Genomic DNA, 16126 nt, shown 5'->3' with positions numbered 1-16126 from the left:
CACTCCACCTTCCGACGTCACTCGCAATCCATCTCGAACAAACGGGTCTCCCTCCGGATCGTATGCTACGACTGGTTTTCCTGAGCATCTCTCTCTTCATCTCCTCTTGAACAAAAGCTCCAAGCCCAACCTTATTGTCCCTCAGCAAGAAAAACCTCCTGCTAATTGGATGGCACACATTCCACATCATCCTTTATCTTCAATAAACTCAAACAGGCTGAAAGGTGAACAGCAGCTCTCACAGAGCCACTAAATGAAATACCTACAGCATAACAGTAAAGATGTGAACCAGGGCATTACAGCTCTATGACAATGGTGTCATCTGCAAAGTTTAGCAGAGGAGACGCAATCAATGGTATATGGAGACAAGAAGAGAGGGGAGAGAACACAGCAATGCTGAGTGAGAGGAGGAGATGTGCTTGTCTAGTCCCACATACTGCCTCCTGTCAGTAAGTTTGTGATCCACCTCCAGAAGGGACCTGGTACATCGGGTTTGAAGAGCTTCTTTCACAGAAGCACGGGGATGATGGCATTGAAAGCCGAACTGAAAACAACAAAGAGAGTCTCCTGACATATACAGCACTGTGCAAAAGTCTTAGCCACAGTACTGTTGCAATCTTCTGTATTGCACTGTACTGGTACTGCAAAAAAATAATTCATGACATATGTAGGTGATGATACGGGTCGCTATTGATATGGGAAGAAGAATCATGTTTGGGAAATGGGGAGGTAGTGGGAAGCACCAGAGGGACATTCTGTAATGATCAATAAACTATTTGTTTGGAATCAAATTGGTGTCTCAGGGTTGGGTATGGCATGACTCACCCCTGGCACTTTCTCTGCCACCTGTCCCACACCCCTCACGGTGCACCACCCTCGCCATTCTCAACATCCTTTGCTCACGTCGGGTTTACAAACTTGCTCTCTGCTCCACGTTGACAGAAACAGTTCTGCACAGAAGTCTGAGGCACCCAAGCTATATATATGGGTCTAAGACTTCCACACAGTACTGTACATGCAGCCATTCACTGTGGCATGATGTCCAGAGCGATGTTAACTTTATCATTTATAGATCTGTTGGCTCTGCAGGTGAACTGAGCAGGCTGGAAATTTTTGAGTTATGGATTTGGGAAGCGACATGATGAGTCTTTGAAAAGTTTTAAATGTTTCTCTTTGTGCAACTATCCAGAATCAGTCAGCAGTTTCAGAATATGAAATTGTTTATTTAAGGCAGAGTTGAAGGGAAATTTCTACTCTTCGCCATAACTCTAACTCTCTATCCCATTCAGCTAAGACATGGAATTATTGAATTCTGTGGCAGAGACTGACAGAGATTTAAAATAAATGGAGTATGGAGAAGTTGTGGGAAAGGAGCATTGAAACCAATATCAAATTAGCTAGAATTTTATTTAAGGGCAAAGCAGGCTTGAGGAATGCATTGACCAATGCTTAGTGTTGGCTATGTTTCTCCAGTAAATGGCCAGATTACTGGGGAAATTCTTACCTCTTCCTAAAACTCAAAACCTGAATAATATGCTCAAGCTCTCAAGGGGAACTGAAATCCATAAGCATGTACAAGCTACAGTATATTTTGAACAGTGGAAAATTAATTATCAGGCTAATCAAACATTGTTTGGTGACTACCAAAAAAACAATTCAATAGACAATAGGTGCAGGAGTAAGCCATTCGGTCCTTCGAGCCAGCACCGCCATTCACCGTGATCATGGCTGATCATCCACAATCAGTACCCCGTTTCTGCCTTCTCCCCATATCCCTTGACTCTGCTATCTTTCAGAGCTCCATCTAACTCTTTCTTGAAAGCATCCAGAGAACTGGCCTCCACTGCCTTCTGAGGCAGAGCATTCATAGATCCACAACTCTTTGGGTGAAAAAGTTTCCTGAACACTATTCTAAATGGCCTACCCCTTATTCTTAAACTGTGGCCTCTGGTTCTGGACTCCCCCAACATCGGGGGGGGGGGGGGGGGGGCACGTTTCCTACCTCTAGCGTGTCCAATCCCTTAATAATCGTATATGTTTCAATCAGATCCCCTCTCATCCTTCTAAATTCCAGTGTATACAACCCCAGTCGCTCCAATCTTTCAACATATGACAGTCCGCCATCTCGGGATCCCAGACCCGCCATTCCATTCATTTACATTTTATTTCAAAGTGGAGATTATTTATGATTGACTACTGCAAACTTCACAATAATTCTTACTTTAAAACTTGCCAACTTTAAAAACAATCCAAATCCATCCAAAACGGCTAACGGAACGTCGCCTCACGGCGGTGTAATAGTCCACACAACGCTTTACAGTAGCAGCGACCGGGCTTTAATTGCCCCCGCTGTCTGTAAGAAGTTTGTATGTTTTCCCCGTGATCTCGTGGGTTTTATCCCGGAGAAGCCCCATTCACAGGTCATTGTAAATCGAGCCTGTACCGCGCTGTAGCTCGATAAACAAACGACGAGCAACACACCGGGGGGCGCGCGGCGCGCGGCTGACCGCGGCGGCTCTGGGCGATAATGCGCATGCGTCGAGACGCCCCCCCCCCCCCGGCCGGGCGCCGGCGTTTCAGCGCACGGGAGTGCGCATGCGTCGAGACGCCCCCCCCCGCCGGGCGCCGGCGTTTCAGCCCACGGGAGTGCGCATGCGCACTGCTTGGTTGCGGGGACTCGCCGCGGGAGGTAAGAAGGTGGCTGGTGAATGGCGGCACGCAGTCGAGAATAAACTGAGGGGAGTGGGCCGACCAGACGATCTGGACCACTCACCGGGGTTAGTGTAGAAGCGGGATTTGCTTCCTAAGTAGGCCCTTAAGAACGTGAGCCGTCCTCACTCCCAGGGTTCTTCAATATTTCCACGGCCGGAGTCGGCGCCATTTTGAGATGAACGAACGAAGGGGAGAAATCCGCAGGCAGCCTCAGAGAAACGGTCACCCGACAGCTGGAGAGACCTAGGTATCCGGGGGGAGTGTGAGGACAGGGGAAAACGAGAAGAGTGGGTGTTTTCTTAACGCAGACCGAAAATATTTTCGAGTAAAAACAACAAATTGGGCGCAGTATGTATGGGGAGAGAGGAGACGGTGTGGGAATTCAAATAAACTGATGGAGAAGAGTGGAATGCCAGTTTATGTTTATATTGTTACTGTCACTGGGGAGGGGGGAAATCCCAGGGTACATTACGGGGTCAGTTGTCAAACAAATTTCACACTTTCTGTTAAACCATATTCCTCTATATTACCATTGTTAATATAAACGGGAGAATTATAGTTTGATGGCAGTCTTTTAACAAAAGGAAATACAGGAACAAGCTAAATTTATTTTCGTGTATTTTTCATTGTTTAGCCAAAAGAAATAATGCATTTACAGAAAAGCAGCAATGCAATTGATACTTGGGGCATCAGAATAACTGGTTTGTGTGTGTGAACCAATTTCTACCAAGTACAGTACTACAGTCATTTTATATTGGACAAGTGGATAGCTCTTGGAGGTTGGTTTGCTCAAAGGCTGTTCAAAAATTTAAAGATGAAAGTAGAATTGATTTTCTAATCGCAAGCAAGAGAGATTCTGCAGATGCTGGAAATCCAAGCAGCACACACAAAATGTTGGAGGAACTCAGGAAGCCAGGAAAAAAGTATAGTTGACATGTGGAGGCAGGGATCCTTCATCGAGACTGGGGAAAAAATGAGGAGTCACAGTAAGAAAGTGTGGGGAGGGGAGGAAGAACCACAGGATGAAAGGTGAAACCTGAAGGAGGGTGAATTAAAGAGCTGGGGAGTTGATTGGTGAAAGAGATACAGGAATGGAAAAGGAATCTGAGGGAGAGAACAGACCCCCCCCCTTCACCAGTCCCATTTTCTCTTTCACCTCCCCTCTCGCTCTTCCCTTTTCTTCCATGGCCTTCTGTTGTCTCCTATTGGATTTGACAGTCAAATCTTAACCTACCAACACATTAATCCGTTAATCAGTCCAGTACCTTTCCTACACCTCTATACACTATTTTTTTGAGATTTGTACTTTCTGCCGTGATATCTTATGTGACTTGTATCATACGTTTAATATCATTAACAACTTGTAAGATGTGCTTTTTGTACTTGTGCAAAGACTTTCTAGTCATGGTTATCAAAACCACTAATCCACTGATGTTACTGAGTTGCTTTCGGCTTTTATTTGCCTTTTGTTCTGTGCTAGTGAATCCCTAAACCTTTTTGGGTACCTTCAATTCTTTTGATCTTTCAAATAATAATTGAATTTGTGTTTAAACGCATAACTTGACTTGCCTGCAATTTTTCACTCTGTAGCCTATTCTCATTTCTTTCCTGTTATGTTTCTATCCCTATTTCCTATTCATTTCAATAATTGTGTCAATATAAATTTGCATGGGACACTATTATATGATATAAATTCATGTATGAATTTCACTTTTGCATAGGGGAGTGGGGAAAGATTAGGTTAAGTGAATAAAAATGGATGGAATATGAGAAGCTGTAGATGGTATAGGCTGAAAATTTAGGAAATGATTTTATGAAATAAAACTTCGTATCATCAGTAGGGACAGGAGAAGTACTGGTGCTCCAATCGGAGGGTTGCATATGTTGTTCCCTTGTTCAAGAAAGGGAGTAGAAATAACCCGGGAAATTATAGACCAGTGTGTCTTGCTTCAGTGGTGGACAAGTTGCTGAAAATTCTGAGATGTTGGAGAGACAATCTGATTAGGGATAGTCAGCATGGCTATGAGCCTGATTGAATTCTTTGAGGATGTAATAAAATACATTGATGAAGGTAGGTAGAGCTGTGGATGTAGTATATATGGATTTCAATAGGCATTTGATAAGGTTCCCCATGCAAACTCATTCAGAAAGTAAGGAGGCATGGGATCGAAGGAGACCTTGCTTTGTGGATCCAGAATCGGCTTGCCCACAGAAGGCAAAGGGTGTTTGTGGATGGTTTGTATTCTGCATGGAGGTTGGTGACCAGTGGTGTTCTGTGGGGTTCTGTTCTGGGACCCCTTTTTGTGATTTTTATGAATGACCTGGATGAAGAAGTCGAAGGGTGGGTTAGTAAGTTTACTGAGTGTTATGGATAGTCTGGAGGATTGTCAGAGATTACAGTGGGATATTGATAGGACACAGAACTGGGCTGAGATATGGCAAATGTAATTCAACCCAGGTAAGTGTGAAGTGGATGATTTTGGTAGGTCTAGTTTGAAGACAATATGATATTAATGGTAAGACTTGGCAACGGAGAATCAGAGAGATCTTGAGGTCCATGCCCATAGGGCACTCAAAGCTGCTGTGTAGGTTGACAGTGTTGTTAAGAAGGCGTGTTGGTATTCATAAACTGTGGAATTGACTTCAAAAGCCATGAGGTAATGTTACAGCTGGACTTGGAATACTGTGTTCAGTTCTGGTCACCTCACTACAGGAAATATGGATACTATATAGAAAGAGTTCAGAGGAGATTTACAAGGATGTTCCCTGGATCGGAGAGTGTGCCTTATGAGAATAGGTTGAGTGAACTTGGCCTTTTCTCCCTGGAGTGACAGAGGATGAGAGGTGACCTGATAGAGGTTTATAAGATGATGGGAGGCTTTGATTGTGTGGATAGCCAGAGGCTTTTTTTCCGGGGCTGAAATGGCTAACATGAAGGGGCATAGTTTTAAGGTGCTTGGAAGTAGGTACAAAGGGGATGTCAGGGGTAAGTTTCTCAACAGAGAGAGTGGTGAGTGCATGGAATGAAGGTGCAGGTGATGGTGGTGGAGATGGATACAATAGGGTCTTTTTAAAAGACTCTTGGATAAGTACGTGGAGCTTAGAAAAATAAAGAACTATGCAGTAGGGTAATTCTAGGCAGTTTCTAGAGTAGGTTACATGGTTGGCACAACATTGTGGGCTGAAGGACCTGTAATGTGCTGTAGATTTCTATGTTATATGTTCATGACAAGCTGTACAAGAAATGGGATAGTGAAATGCTAGTAATGTATTGAAGAAGATTAGGCTTGAGTATTTGCCTCAATTCAGAATTGAGACAAAGTTAGCATAAATGGGGTATTAAGTTGTGTGTTCTACATACACCAGCAGAAGTGTTAGGTGATGAAACTGTCAAAAATAAGGCAGACATTCACAGGAAGGAATATTAAAATATTTGCGTAAGTAAGTTTGTTTCCTTAACTTGAAGTTATTTTTTGAGTGTGGGCATTGCTGACAAACCTAGCATTCTTTTTCTCTTAAAGGTGGGGGGGATGGTGTGAGCCACCTTGAACTGCTTCATTGTTCTTGTAAGGCATTCCCATGGTCAAGAAAATGTCAAGCTACCTAGAGCATTGTTTGTGGCATATGATAAACTTTGTTAAAAATATAGATTTTAATGACCATCTTAAACCAGGAGAGGTGGAGATTTCTTGAAAGAATTCAGACTTTTGGTCTTTGGCAGTTAAGATCAAGACTACTGGTAATGGAGCATGTGAACTATCAATGAATAAAATGTTCTAACATGCAATGTAGGCTCTTTGAAGAGGTCATTGATTAGTTTCCAATGTGCTGTCCAACCACTCCCCAAATAATTATTTACCCTTTAAGTTGCTGTAGAGATCTGTTTAGGAATTGCAGGCACTACATATATGTTAAAATATGGACTATTTTAGAAATGAGGCAATTCAGAAATCAGATGCAAAGGGTCTTGGGTGACCTATTTAAGGATTCCTCTAGGTTAACTTGTAGATAAATACAATGTTAACATTAATTTCAGGAGACTAGATTAGCAAAGCAACTATGTACTTTTCAGGCTTTAAGGTGTTGGTCAGACTATGTTTAGAATGTAGTGAGTGATTTTTGGGCCCTATTTTTAAGGAACGATCTGCTGGCCTGGAGAGTGTTCAGAGAAGGCTCCCAGGATTTTTCATTCCTGGATGATCCCAGGAATGAAAGGCTTAATGCGCCTGGAGCATTTGAGTCTTTGTGCCAGTATTAATTGGATTTCAGAAGGACAAGGGTGGATCTTACTGGACACTGAAATACTGAGGTAGATTTGATAGCAGGGGGCCTAAGGGCAGAGCCTCAGAAGGGTAGCCCCTTAAATCTGAGATGAGCGATTTCCAGAGAGTAGTGAATTTGTGTCCACAGAGTTCTGTGGAGGCCAAATCATTTGAATGTATTTAAGGCAAAGGTTTTTTTGATTGGTAAATGGATTAAGAGTTACATGGAGAAGGCAAGACAATGGGATGGGGAAAAAAAATCTGGCATGATTCAAAGGAGCCACAGACATGATTTGTTGAACAGCCTAATTCTGCTCCTATGTTTTATGGTTTTTGAAGCAATGGTTTTGTCAAGCCAATTGACTTGTGTAGCTTTGATAGTGATACATTGGCCCATTTATCTCTGATTTCACTATAATCTGTAAATCATGATATTTTTGATTAACTTTGAAATTGAATGATAATGCCAATTGTGACCTTGGATGCAGTATATACTTCTAGAATCTCAGTATCTTATCTAATTTTATGCTTGCATTTAATTTTCAGAGAATGTTTTTAACATAATTTGGGAAAACACAAATGATGCCGATGCCCTGCATTCAAATTTCAGAATCTGTTTCAACATCGCTGGCATATGTCATGAAATGTTTTGCGTTAGCATTGCATTGCCATACATAATTTAAAACTAAATTACAATAATAAATTCATATACCATAAATTCCGGTGTATAAACCGACTCAGAGTATAAGCCGACCCCCCCATTTTCAAGGTTAAAAAAGTGACTTTTTCATGTTACCTTTGTATAAGTCTACACATCATAGAGCATTATAAGTGAATTCTTAATATGTAAATAAATCAAGGAGGGAAGTTTTGGATTAGGTTCCCAATGGTAAAGAATCCTCTGAAATGTAACTCCCGTGAAAACATTTAGTGGCCATCATAATCAAGTTAAAACATCCATTGGGGTGGCAGGATCAGTACGTGTACTCAGTATTGAGTTTGCGACCACCATGTACAAGAGTTTAAAATGAATGCGATATGATGCTGGTTTCAAGCTGAAGGTTGTTGATTTTGCTAAAGGAACAAATAATTCTGCAGCTGCTAAGAAGTTTAGTGTAAATGTGAAAAATATGAGAGAGTGGAGAAAGGCAGAGGACACACTGAGGGAAATGCCAAAGACAAAATGTGAAAACAGCAGGAAAACATGCCAGTGGCTAGAACTGGAAGAAAAAGTTTGAGTGGGTGAATCACCAGCGATTGTCTGGATACATTATTACGAGAGAAATGATTCAAGTTCAAGCGTTGAAATGGGCCAAAAGAAATGTCGCGAGGTCAGTGAAAATTTGAAAGCAACGCGAAATTGGTGCACCCGATTTATGAATAGACGTGATCTTGTGTTGAGACAAAAAACAAAGATTGCTCAGAAAATTGCCGTGGGTTTACGTTCAAGAACACTGCTGGATGGACGAAGCAGGTTGCTTGAAGTGGATAAAGAGATATGGCGTTGACGTCCCGAAGGTTTCAGGAAGGAAAAGTCACTACTTGTCTAGGACATGTTCAAAGTGCACTGTCAGATGAGACAAAAGCAGCATTGAAAGCTGAAAATATGGATATTGCAGTCATCCCCAGTGGTTTGATGTCCGTGGTCCAGCCACTGGATGTGTGTTTAAACAAAACATTCAAAGAATTCATGTGTCGAGAATTTGACTCAAGAACAGCCAATAAATACAACCTGTCTTTTGTGTGCTCGTTTTTCCAAAGTTGGCACCCTCTGTATAAGCCGACCCCCTAATTTAAGGTCCAAAATTTAGGGCAAGTTCTTGGCTTATACACCGGAATTTACGGTAAATTAGGTAGTACAAAAAGAGAGAAAGAAAAAATAGTGAGGTAGTGTACATGGGTTCATTGTCCTTTCAGAAATCTGATGGCAGTGGGAAAGAAACTGTTCCTAAAACACAGTGTGTATTTAGGCTCCTGTGCTACCTCCTTGATGGTAGCAATGAGAAGAAGCTATGTCCTGCGTGATGGGGGTCCTTAATGATGCAGCTTTTTTTTTTGAGGCGTTCTCAGTGCTGGGGAAGCTAGTGACCATGATGGCACTGACTGAGTTTGCAGTATTTTCTGATCCTGTGCTGTAGCTCTTCCATACCAGACAGTGTTGCAACCACTTAGAATTGCTCTCCATGGTACATCTGTAGAAATCTGCTAGTGGCTTTGGTTAACATACTGGATTTCCTCAAACTCATAATGAAATATAGCTGTTGTCATGCCGCCTTTGTAATTGCATCAATATATTGGTCCAGGACAGATCTTCAGAGATGTTAACTCCTGGGAACTTGAAACTGCTGATCCTTTGATGAGGACTGGTGTGTGTTCCCTTAAAAGATCCCCTTCCTGAAGACCATTATGAATTCTTTATTCTTAAAATGAGTGCAAGGTTGTTGCTTTTACACCACTTAACCAGCTGATCTATTTCATTCCTGTACTCCCCTTGTCAACATCTGAAATCCTGCCAAAAATAGTTGTCATTGGCATTTTATACATTGGTATTTGAATTGTGCCTAGCTGCATAGTCCTGGGTATAGAGCAGTATGTGTCTTTGAGATGTGCCAGTGTTGATTGCCAGTAAGGAGGAACTTCGATCTGCACTGGCTATATTCTTGTTTGCTGGAAAGAGCTTCAGGAATGTTCTAATATCTTCTGAAAAGAAACTTCCTACTTCCTTGGTGTAGAAATTGGGCAATTACTGAACCAAATTATTTTAATGTGATCATTTTAGCAGCCTTCAAAGGTCCATCTTTCAAAGATACAAGTTACATGTTGCTTTAGTTGGTAATTAATTGAATTAGAATCAGGTTTATTATCACTGGAATGTGTTATGAAATTTGTTAACTTAGCAGCAGCAGTCCAACGCAATACACAATATAGAAGAAAAAATATAAGTAAATCAATTACAATATACGTATATTGAATAGATTAAAAATTGTGCTAAAAACAGATAATATACAGGTGTCCTCCACTTTACAAAAGTTCGCTTTACGCCACTTCGCTTTTACGGAAGACTTACATTAGTACCTGTTTTCGCTAACTGAAAGAAATCTGAAGAGGATTTTCACTATTACGAAGAAAGGTGCCCCCTTTAAACTTATGTTTACCCCAAGAAACTCTACCATGACCGTGAAGCCTTGCGCAGGCAGGTGTGTGCACATGTGTGTACGTGCTGATTTTTTTTTTCTACAAATCGGTTTTTGGCTGAATCTTCCCAATTCTGGTAAGTGGAAGCTACACTGTACATTATGTAGGCGGTGTATTTATCATATCATTCCTGCTTTTACTATACATTAGTGTTATTTTAGGTTTTATGTGCTATTTGGTATGATTTGGTAGTTTTTTTTTGGGTCAGGGAACACTCAAAAACTTTTCCCATATAAGTTAATGGTAATTGCTGCTTTGCTTTATGCCATTTTGGCTTATGAAAAGTTTCATAGGAATGCTGTACTTTTCGATAGCAGGGGAAACCTGTATTTAAAAGTGAGGTAGTGTCCAAGGGTTCAATGTCTATTTAGAAATCAGATGGCAGAGGGAAATAAACTGTTCCTGAATTGCTGAGTGTGTGCCTTCAGCCTTCTGTACCTCCTAACTAATGGTAACAGTGAGAAAAAGGGCATGCCCTGGGTGCTGGAGGTCCTTAATAATGGACATTGCCTTTCTGAGACACCACTCCTTGGAGATGTTCTGGGTACTTTGTAGGCTAGTACCCAAGATGGAGCCAACTAAATTTACAACCATCCTGCAACTTATTTCGGTCCTGTGCTGAAGCCACCCCTCTTCTCCCCCCCCCCCCCCCCCACCACCAGACAGTGATGCAGCCTGTCAGAATGCTCTCTACGATACATCTATAGAGGTTTTTGAGTGTATTTGTTGACGTACCAAATCTTTTCAAACTCCTAATGAAGTATAGTCACTATCTTGCCTTCTTTATAACTGCATCGATATGCTGGGACCAGGTTAGGTACTCAGAGATCTCGACACCCAAGAACTTGAAACTGCTCACTCTCTCCAACTCTGATCCCTCTACATGGATTGGTATGTGTTCCTTCGTCTTACACTTCCTGAAGTCCACAATCAGCTCTTTTGTCTTACTGAGTTTGAGTGCCAGGTTGTTGCTGCAACACCACTCCACTAATTGGCACATCTCGCTCCTGTATGCCCTCCTGTCAACATCTACGATTCTATCAACAATGGTTGTATCATCTGCAAATTTATAGATGGTATCTGAGTTATGCTTAGCCACACAGTCGTGGGTATAGAGAGAGTAGAGCAGTGGGCTAAGCACACACCTCTGAGGTGCACAAGTGTTGATCGTCAGTGAGGAGGAGATATTATCACCAGTCTGCACAGATTGTAGTCTTCCAGTTAGGGAGGATCCAATTGCAGAGGGAGGTACCAAGGCCCAGGTTCTGTAACTTCTCAATCAGGATTGTGGGAATGATGGTATTAAATGCTGAGCTGTAGTTGATGAACAGCATCCTGACATAGATGTTTGTGTTGTCCTGGTGGTTTAAAGCTGCGTGAAGAGACATTGAGATTGCATCTGCCATTGATCTATTGTGGCGATAGGCAAATTGTAATGGATCCAGCTCCTTGCTGAGGCAGGAGTTCAGTCTAATCATGACCAAAGTACCTTCACTGTAATAATGCGAGTGCTACTGGGCCATAGTCATTAAGGCAGCTCACATTATTCTTCTTAGTTACTGGTATAATTGTGGCCTTTTTGAAGCAAGTGGGAGCTTCTGCCTGTAGCACTGGGAGGTTGAAAATGTCCTTGAATACTCCTGCCAGTTGTTTGGCACAGGTTTTCAGAGTCTTACCAGGTACTCCCTTGGGACCTTCCGCCTTGCGAGGGTTCACTCTTATTAAAGACAGCCTAATGTCGGCCTCTGAGACAGAGATCACAGGGTTACCAGGTGCAGCGGGGATCTTCACAGCTGTAGTTGTGTTCTCCCTTTCAAAGTGGGCATAGAAGGTGTTGAGTTCATCTGAGAGTGAAACATCATTGCCATTCATGCTTTTGGGTTTTGCTTTGTAGGAAGTAATGTGTTGCAAACCCTGCCAAAGTTGTTGTACATCCGATGTCGCTTCCACCCTTGTTCGAAATTGTCACTTCGCCCTTGGAAAAGCCATTTCCAAATCATACCCGGTTTTCTGGTACAGGCCTGGGTTGCTAGCCTTGAATGCCACAGATTTAGCCTTCAGCAGATGACATGCCTCTTGGTTCATCCACAGCTTTTGGTTTGGGAATGTACAGTGAGTCTTTGTAGGCACACACTCATCCATACAGGTTTTAATGAAGTCAGTACCAACTGCAGCATACTCATCCAGGTTTGAAGATGAATCCCTGAATACAGTTCAGTCCGCCAATTCAAAGCAGTCCTATAGGCGTTCCTGTGCTTCTTTCGTCCATACCTTCTTGGTCCTCACTACTGGTGCTGCAGTCTTCAGTATCTGCCTACACTTGTAGAGGTACAGCCAGGTGATCAGACTTCCTGAAGTGAGGGTGTGGAATAGCATGGTAGGCATTCTTGATGGTGGTGTAGCAATGGTCCAGTGTGTTGTGCCCTCTAGTATTGCTAGTGATTTGTTGATGGTAATTGCTTAGTGAATTTTTCAGATTGGCCTGTTAAAATTCCCCCAAAACAATGTTGAAGGCGTTAGGATGCACTGTTTTGTGCATATTGAGCCATTGCTCAGATCATCTAAAGCCTGCTTGACATTGGCCTGAGGTGGAATGTATACTGCTACCAAAATGATTCCTGAAATCTCCTGCGGTAGGTAAAAAGGACGGCACTTAACTGCTAGATATTCCAGGTCTGGTTAGCAGTATTCGGACAGCACTGATATATTTGAGCAACAAGAAGAGTTGATCATGAGGTATACTCCTCCTCTGCTTTTGAGAGAGTCTATAGATCTATCCTGACAGCGTATAGTATACCTGTCGATCTATATTGCTGTATCTGGTATGGAAGGAGTTAACCAGGGTTTTGTGAAACAAAGGACACACGTGGTTCTAATGTCTTTCTAATTCAGCACCCTAGCTCTGAGGTCATCGATTTTAGTCACCAGAGGCTGCATGTTTGCCAGCAAGATAATCTGTATTGGGAGTTTAAAACTCCCGTTTCCTTAAACACACTTGTATCCCTGACCTGCAGCCATGTTTCCTGCGTGGAATCCTACGAGGACGAAGCCATCCCCATTTGGCATTGTTTTCGTCAGTTTTAAGCAGCGATAGTTTGTTTAAACGCATCAAGAAATCTTTGTTGACTGTACTGACCTTAGAAGTAGTTGTGCTTCTTAGCTGTATCAAGCTGAAACAAGAAGGAAAAGTTGATGTTGGACTTTCCAAACACCTTTTGAATTTTCTCAGTGATGGAGAAAAGTGTTATCCAGAAGTGAAATGAATAAGATTTTAATAAAAAGGCTTTGCCAAATTTAATATGTTTTTCTTTAGAATTGGACTTGTCTTTGTAACATGGGTGTGTAATCTAGGCCAATACTTCAGTGTGATGCAAAAGGACTTCCACAGAGGAGAAGTTAAAACCTAGCTTGGCTGTCTGTTGGTTTAAGTGAATGTTAGGAGTACTCTCTGCATCTATTTGGCACAAATTTCATGAGATGTGTCAGAGATAACTCTTGATTCTGAGCATGTCAGTTGGTGATAGGTTTGAATGAAATGCTGCTTTTTCTTTGTTTAACTTGGTAATATTGAAGGTTAGCATATTGCTGTTGTGGTTATTTTTGGAATGTTTCTCTGGTACTCTTGTAAGGCTCAGTTTTGTAGGTGTACATTCTGTGAATGATCCTAGTTACTTTTGCACTCAGGCTGTTCAATGGTTCAACCAGTATCTGCAGTCTCATTCATGCACGTACAAAATATATTTTGTAGATCTGCAAGTATATATCCAAACATTCTGATAAAATTGGACAGTTCAATAGATTGTAAAAACTTGTGAAGAGAAGCTTCTAATTACTAGGAGTTCTAGGGTATTTGGGGGATCAAATAACTTGTGTTAAATGTGGCTTCTTGTCATCAACTTAAGGGAAATAGTGTTAATGTTGCAAATCCAGAGTAACACAATGCTGGAGGAACTTAGCAGGTGAGGCAGCATCTGTGGAGAGGAATAAAGAAGTGGCTTTTCAGGCTGAGATACTTTATCAGAACTGCAAAAATGGGGGTAGAAAACATTCTTGCCTGTTGCTTTCCAGACCTGGTGAACGGTCTCTGCCTGAAATGTCAGCTCTTTATGCCTTTCCATAGATGATAACTAATCATCTGAGTTTCACCAGCATTTTGTATTGTTTAAAAAGTGTTTTTGAATGGTGTAAATAATTTATTTTCAGTGTGTCATTTGTGAGACCACTTGGAACATTCCTGTTCATCACATACATAAAATAGCAAAGTACTGCTTAATCAAGTTAATTTTAAGAATGATTTGGGAATTGCAGGTAGTTTCATTGTGCTTCAGATGATAAGCATGACTTTGATTAACTTTAAATTAATGTTTATTGCCTCCATCCTCAATTTTGTTTTTAAATAATCAAATTTAAATTGAGATTTGGATTCATGGTTCTAGTAATACATAGCAGGTCCTCGCTTGTATCTGGAGCAAACTTTTAGTTACCCATTTTATTTCACAGAAATACAATCACAAAAATAAAATGCTTTAAGAATAATTTCCATATTATTTATGAGAAATAAATTAAATGTAGTTGAGGAATTTATAGACAATAAAATAATAAATGTGCCTTTGACCCAAGCTATCAGTTTACTTATGAAAAATATGTATGCTAGTATTACTTAAAAATAAAAATCAAGTAATATTGATTCAGAGTGAAGTTTAAATACACTTGGTCAAGTTTGTGAAAAGAACCTCCATAATGATTGCAATTCCGATAAAAGAAAAATCATGCTGTTTTGCTCACACTTCTGGTGCTTGATCAGTTTCAAAGGCACGAATCATCTTCATAAACATTACTCAATATTGGTTTGCATGATAGCTTGGTAGTACAACTGGTCTTAAACAGTTAAATCTTGCTTTCCGTATCAGGCATTGATCGTATTTTGGTAACATGTTTGGAACTCAGAATTGTTGGTCCTTGCTGCTCTTATGGGTAGAGACTATTGGTTAGGTAGACAACTGTTACCTGACAACTTCAATATGCCATGAGATTAATCCTTTACAAAATATAATTTTAGTGCCACTATGTGCTAAGACATCTGAGAATGTACACTTTAATGCAGATATTTCTCTCCTCTCACTGAGATTCCATTATGTGAAGATGGATGTCAGACTGTAATGTTCCTACAGTCAGATCTTTTCATGTTTCAGCAACTGTGGTGAAAGCTATTGACTGGTTGATTCTCAATGCCTTGCCAACAGCCATTTTTTTTTGGTACATGTGATCTTGAGTGCTAAGTGCATGGTAGGATGTGTTTGATCTTGAAAATTGTTTTAAGAACCTTTTCAGAGATTAGATTTTCATTTCAGACAGCTTCTACAATGGATAATATTTATAATTGCATTTCATTTGACAAGAAATTTATGGAGGTGTTTCAATAGTCCAACCAAAGGTTCTTGAGTTGGATGCACACCATTTATTTTTCAGCAATTGCAGCTGTTTCTTGCTGGCTGGTTGCTATTTTAAAACTTGTTGGCTTTATTCCTTTAAAATATTCCTTGAATTCTGTGCACGTTTTGGTTACTTGTTGATTCAGTTTGTTGGCTGCTGGCAGCATGTTCAAGAGGTGTCCTTGCAAGATGAGGCATTAAATCATTTAAAAGCCCTTAAGTAAAAATGATTTGCTTTATCAAAGTGTGAAATGAGTGCTGTAACACACTGCCTCTTTCTTTTCTAGTGGCTTACACTACACATCCACTCTGTGTTACTTATCTTTCTGTGGATAGTTAGATATCTTAAAAATTTGCAAATGTTTTCTGAAATGTTACAATGATTTTATGGGCATTCTTCAATATGGCTGAGATTTCCTATAAACATGTTGGAAAAATCCTATTGATTTGAAAGGGTTTAGTGGCAGGTTACCATTTTGTACCCGCCATGCTTTCCTACTGATGTGCTTTTTGAGATTCTTATAG

General features: G+C 40.9%; 1 protein-coding gene across 5 annotated transcripts in view; it reads left to right on the top strand.

The window, feature by feature from the left end:
• Nucleotides 1-2616: 2616 nt before the first annotated feature.
• LOC132405342 (matrin-3-like) overlaps nucleotides 2617-16126 on the top strand; it is a 53707-nt gene continuing 40197 nt past the window's right edge. The window contains exon 1 of one of the 5 annotated variants that reach the window (XM_059990067.1): nucleotides 2617-2689. The gene's annotated coding sequence lies outside the window, so the exon portion shown is untranslated. Of the gene's footprint in view, nucleotides 2778-2811; nucleotides 2960-16126 lie in introns of those variants that run through there. The other 4 variants (XM_059990068.1, XM_059990069.1, XM_059990070.1 and 1 more) reach the window with 4 other exon arrangements.

This window comes from Hypanus sabinus, chromosome 15, assembly GCF_030144855.1.
Source record: "Hypanus sabinus isolate sHypSab1 chromosome 15, sHypSab1.hap1, whole genome shotgun sequence".
In the NCBI taxonomy this organism is placed as follows: domain Eukaryota; kingdom Metazoa; phylum Chordata; class Chondrichthyes; order Myliobatiformes; family Dasyatidae; genus Hypanus; species Hypanus sabinus.
Note: the sequence above shows the minus strand (reverse complement) of the source record. Positions and strands in the feature narration are given on the sequence as shown.